Source organism: Leptonychotes weddellii, chromosome 5, assembly GCF_054177405.1.
Source record: "Leptonychotes weddellii isolate Sample4059 chromosome 5, ASM5417740v2, whole genome shotgun sequence".
Classification (NCBI taxonomy): Eukaryota; Metazoa; Chordata; class Mammalia; order Carnivora; family Phocidae; genus Leptonychotes; species Leptonychotes weddellii.
In genome coordinates, this window is record NC_138373.1 from 36721912 (window position 1) to 36727911 (window position 6000).

General features: G+C 48.4%; 1 protein-coding gene across 1 annotated transcript in view; it reads right to left on the reverse strand.

The window, feature by feature from the left end:
- Nucleotides 1-5526, reverse strand: part of LARP4B (La ribonucleoprotein 4B) — an 86970-nt gene extending 81444 nt beyond the window's left edge. The window contains exon 1 of the mRNA XM_081820500.1: nt 5269-5526. The gene's annotated coding sequence lies outside the window, so the exon portion shown is untranslated. The remainder of the gene's footprint in view (nt 1-5268) is intronic.
- Nucleotides 5527-6000: the final 474 nt, after the last annotated feature.

A 6000-nucleotide genomic window follows, 5' to 3' on the forward strand; every position in this document is an offset into this window, starting at 1 on the left:
CCAAAGAAACGTTTGTTATTAAAAGGGAGCAAGTTTTTAAAGACTGAGAAAGAGTACAATCCAGGTCACATGATCAAATGATGCCATCCAAAACACGACACACACTAGGTTATTGCTATCAAATCACTAACATTTTGTAAGTATAACCGTGCATTTTCTATTGCACTCATTTCAAGTGAAGATTTTTATGTTTGTTTACGAAGGCATGCAACTGTACAATCTGCAAATCATTTCCCTACAACCAAAATGAGAGGTGTCTTTAGACATGCCTTTTTCCATCTAGTTGAACAAAGTTTACTAAACATCTACAGATGGTCCCCAATTTACGATGGTTCGACTTACAATTTTTCAACTTCACAGTGGTGCAAAAGCGATACACATTCAGTGGAAACCATTACCCCAAATTTTGAATTTCGATCTTGCCCCAGCTAGCAAGCTCCCTCCCAGTCAGCCCCGCAATCACAGGAGTAACAACTGATACACTGACAACTGTCCTGCACCCATTCAGCCATTTTGTCTGTCACTTTCAGTACAGTATTCAATGAATTACATGGGATACTCAACACTTCATAAACAAATAGGCTTTGTGTTAGATGATTTTGCCCTAACTGCAGGCTAATGTAAGTGTTCTGAGCATGTTTAAAGTAAACAAGGCTAAGCTGTGATGTTCAAGGTTAGGTGTACGAAACCCACTTTCAACTTAACGATATTTTCAACCTACAGCAGGTATACCGGGGCATAACCCCATCACAAGTCGAGGAAGATCTGTACAGGGCACCTGGAACTGAGCTGGGCAAGGAGGTTATGAACAAAAAAGGATCGCATCCACAAGGAGCTACGGTAATTCATTAGGTGTTGTGCCTGAGGTGCTACAGAAACAGAGAAGCACTAAGTACGATCTTAGAAATTAAGGCAAGGATTCCTGAAGAACTCCTAGAAATATCTTTACAAAGATGGATTAAAGAGCAAAGACATTCAATTTCAGGCAAAGAACTACAGGGAGCAAAGGCAACACCATTTGCAACTCCATGGTTCTGAGGGAGAGAGGCAGTGAGTGGTCAGTTTAGGCCAAGGGAAGGCGGCCCAGCCAGCAAGGAGGCAGCAGAAATGCCAAGGCCCCTGGAGCCAGGCCCCTGGGCGTTTCTCATTTAGACAGGGGACAGTCACGGAGGAGTTTTTTAAAAGGGCCTAACAATCAGGATATGCCTGTAAAGCAACCTCTGGTGTAGTGTGACTAAAATGGTGTGTTGTAAATAAAAGAGACATTTTATTTTTATCACAAATAAATACTATCCTAATTTGTAAGTTTTCAAGCCCATACGTTTGCATATCAGATTTCATAAAGAACACTTTCAGTGAAGTCTCAGCTCAATGATTACTAAACTCTCTCTAAAAATCAAGTAGGATGACTTCAAATTTTAGTTAAATATGAAATGTCCTTAGTGTTAACACAATGCACTCCGTGACCTAGGTCTCACTATCAGGGAAGTAGGGAGCACACTGAAGAAAAAAACAAATCGTGACAGACGCAAAAGTGGTGGCATCACTCACCTGCAGCCCTTATTAACTGAGCCATGAGAGCTTAACAGAAAAATGGTGAAAAGACAGTTTATGAAAGTATTAAAGGGACAAAAGGGGCTTTAGGGTGGGAGAAGATAAGAAGGAAAGGAAACATGAGCCGACTTAATACTCGTCTTCACTGTTCCTGAGATGAAACATTTAAATGCAGGGAAAATAAAGTGCTGGAATGTTAGGGAAAAAAACATTTCCACATTGGAGTTATCTTCCTTCTAATAAGAGAACCTAATGGCTTTCCACTTTACAATTCCATATTCCTTTTTTTTTTTTAAGATTTTATTTGAGAGTGAGAGCACAAGCAGGGGGAGGGGGGCAGGGAGAGGGAGAAGCAGGTTCCCCGCTGAGCAGGGAGCCAGGGCTCCATCCCAGGACCCCAGGATCATGACCTGAGCCGAAGGCAGATGCTTAATGACTGAGCCACCCAGTTACCCCTACAATTCCATATTCCTATAAAGAAATTCATTTTCAAATCCAGAGAACTCCAGGAGTCGAGTCGCTCCAGGGAGATCAACAAGTGCAACAATTAGCAGCAAAAGTCTGAGCTGAACTAAACTAAACTAAAATCAGATCTGGTGAGTTGAGCGCTCTCAAAAGGCAGTGCCTCATTTACTGCTCTAAAATTAGCTCTTACAGAAAAGAGAACTCTTTACAGGAATAAAGTTTTACAACACAGCATAAGCAACAATGCCCAGGAACAGTGTCTGTTTTTAACAATGTATTTTCCATAAAAACAACTTCAGTGTTTGTTTTCTTCTGTCCATTAGAAAAAGGTTGAGTCAATGACTTTATAGGAGGAATTACAATATACTGATTTTCTTGCCTTTACCTATCTGAAAAAATCCTTAAGTATGAGAGAACTCTGCGAGAGTACAACCATGGGTTATGAAAGCATATTTAAAACTTGTGCCTTTAACATAAGGACACTAACAAACGGAATTTTTTTTTTTAAGATTTTATTTATTTATTTGACAGACAGAGACACAACGAGAGAGGGAACACAAGCAGGGGAAGTTGGAGAGGGAGAAGCAGGCTTCCGGCCAAGCAGGGAGCCCGATGCGGGGCTCGATCCCAGGACCCTGGGATCATGACCTGAGCCGAAGGCAGACGCTTAACGACTGAGCCACCCAGGTGTCCCAACAAATGGAATTTAAAGGAACATATATCTATACAGTTTAACAATCTCTAGGGACCATCATAAAGATAGCACATGTTACTAAAATTAGAAGACCTAAATAATAATCCTACTTATCACTATGGAAAGTATGAACTCCAGCATGACATGGAAATAACAGTGGAAGAAGTCTGTCAGCCACTTCCCACTTGGTAACATGGACCTCAGGTCTCCCACTACAAAAACTTGTAAATACTGTTGCAAATCCACTTTACAGTTGTGGGGCTCCTTGAAGGCACTGCTTATTGTATTACTGTTAACGACCTGGTGCTCCCAACTTGCACTTCACATTTTAGAATTATGTTTTATGATATGTGAAGACTGCTTCATAAAAACAAGTGACTAGAATGTTTCTACAGTTTAAATACATATTTGTCAAAATTTGTGCCTCCTTGTGGAAATCATATTAAGTTCGATGAAGTCTCCAACTCCCAACTTTTTTTTTTAAACACAATCTCTAGGAACCCTAAATAAAATCAAATACCTCCCTCAATGTGCTGCCATTTAATTTCAGCTACTCTTCTACAAAACCTGTTAAATGAATGCTAACACTCACGTTATCATCCATTTTCTCTCTGGCTCCCACTCGAATATAGTATAATTCCTCTCTCAAAATACACATTTTGTCCTCAGAACCTGCTTCCTCTGCCCAAATACATGCAATCAAGCAAAAACAAAACCCCCCAAAATAAAAACTGTCTATCAAATTAAAATTGACAATCAGAGGGGCGCCTGGGTGGCTCAGTTGGTTAAGCGACTGCCTTCAGCTCAGGTCATGATCTCAGGGAACTGGGATCGAGCCCTGCATCGGGCTCCCTGCTCGGCGGGAAGCCTGCTTCTCCCTCTGACCCTCTCCCTGCTTGTGTTCCCTCTCTCGCTGTCTCTCTCTCTCTGTCAAATAAATAAATAAAATCTTTAAAATTGACAATCACAGAAAGAATACTGAAAACAGTAATAAGGTAAACACCATTTTCAAGTCTTAATAAGAAATTGAGTAATAAAAATAAACAGTAAAAACAGCCAGCATCGACTTGGTTAGGACAGCCCTATGAGGCTGACATTACTAACCCCTCTTAGAGATGAAGAAAGTGAAGCACCAGGAGGGTAAGTCCTTTCTAATCAGTAAGAAGCCACACCATTCTTTCATGTAAACAAATCAACTCACATTAACGGGTCAAAATACAGAATGAAATTTATTTCTAACCAAAGGCAAGTTTCAAAGGGAAGTACACAAATCAACTTTATGGTTGAATAATAAACTTGCTATAATCTGATGCCTTTAGCAACACAAGCAAACTTGAGTCAAGAGATCACTCACAGCTTGAGTATAAAACTGCCTCTCCGTACACTAAATACAGAGGAAAGTTGAAAAGCCGCAACCATTTCAACTTCTGTAAATTACCCCGACTGTAAATTAGAGGGAGCCACGCAGGTGGGGGAAGTATGGAAATTGCACATTGCACAGGCAGTGCACCACAGAGAAGGGAACATCACTCTTCCCCTCCCCCCTTTGGCAAACGACAACTTAGCACCTATTTCAAGTGCGTTTCAAATTCTTAACACACTCAAGAGACCAGCTAAATATTACAAGAGGAAAAAAAACTTTCAAAAGGAAAAATAACTTGTATACTTACAATATTCGTCCTCAAGCTGGCATTATCCTTTTAAAAAACCTTCACACTTACCAACTAACTTCCCTGCAGGAAAATCCTTCTGTTTCCTCACTCATCCAAAACTTCAAACTTCCACTTAAGATTAGGACAAATTACACTGCAGCCAGGAAGAGGGTCTCGAACGCTTAAGAACCACCCTACATATCATTTTCTCGTTGCATCTCATCCAAAATTAAAGGCCATCTCACATAAAAAACAAGGAGAAATCAAGATGCAGTACAAAACTGCGCTGAAATCTAAGTTTACGTTCTGATTGGACACGACTGAGACGCAGGTGGTGGGAGACTGCTGACCTGTCCTTTTCACCACCGTGGATCCTGGTCCTATTTCGAACACAAGGCATCCTTAGATTTGATTTTTTTTCTAATTCCTTCAGAACCCACCTCTGCTCCAGCCTACCGAGAGGAGAACGGGAGCTCCCCAGACACACCCGTAGCAACAGGATCCCCACTTCCTGGTCCCAATGACCCCGTCCCCTCCCCGCTCCGCCGGCCGGCGGGCCCGGGCCCGGGGCGGAGGGCAGGGCGAGGCCTCCGCAGTGCGGGCCGGACGGCGGCGCGGCCCGGCCCCAGACCCCGGCCCTGCCCCCGCCCGGCCCCCCGGCGCCGCCCGGCCCGCCCCGCACTCGGGCCCTGCCACTCACTCGGGCCCTACAGCCCGGCGCGGCCCCGCCACCGCGGCCCTTCCCACCGCCCGGCCCGGTCCGGCCCGCACTCCGCCCGCCGCGTCCTCCGGGAAGATGGCGGCCCGTGACAGGCGGGCGCGGCGCGGGTCCGAGGCGGCGGCCCAGCACGGAGCAGGGAGCGGAGGGGACCGAGGGGCCCGCCCGTCGCCCGCGGCGCTCACCTGTCAGCAGCGCCGCCGCCGCCCGGCCGCCGGCCGCCGCAGCCCCGGTGCCCGGCGACCGCGCCACACGCGGACGGGCCGAGAGGGAGGGGCGGGGAGGGCGCGGCCGGCCCGGACGAGCGGCGGGGGCGGCGCGGCGCGGGCTGGCGGCGGGCGGCGGCGGCTCCTTCCCGTTTCGGGCCCGAAAATGTCTCAACCTCGCGACTCCGGCGCCCCAACGCTCCTTCCCGTTCGCATGAGAACACACAGCTCCCGCTTCCGGGGCTCGGCGGAAGTCCCGCCTGGCGCGCCCGCGCGCCCGCGCGCCCGCGTACTCACCGGCCCGGCCTGCCGACTGGCGCTCTGAGCCCGGGAGAGCCTCACGTCATGGCGGCGTGGCGCCCCGATTGGCTGCGCGCGAAGCCCGGCCCGCCCCTCTGCTTCCCGGCCTTTACGTGCGCGCGCCCCACCCGGCGGCGCTTGTGATTGGCGCGGACGCGCACGCAACCCCGCCCCATCCCGCGCACGCTTCCCGGCCCTGCCCCGTAGTCCCCACCGCCCCCGCTGCGACCTGAGCAGGCGGCCCGGCCCCAGCGTAGGGCCACCCCTTCCCGGCCTCCAGATTGCCGCCTGCCAGCCGCCGCCGCACCCCCCCCTCCCCGGCCCCAGGGACCGTATCCTCCGCCTCCTTCACCTCGGGACAGCGATACACACACCCCTGCCCCCCACCTCTGGGACCGCGATCCCCACCCC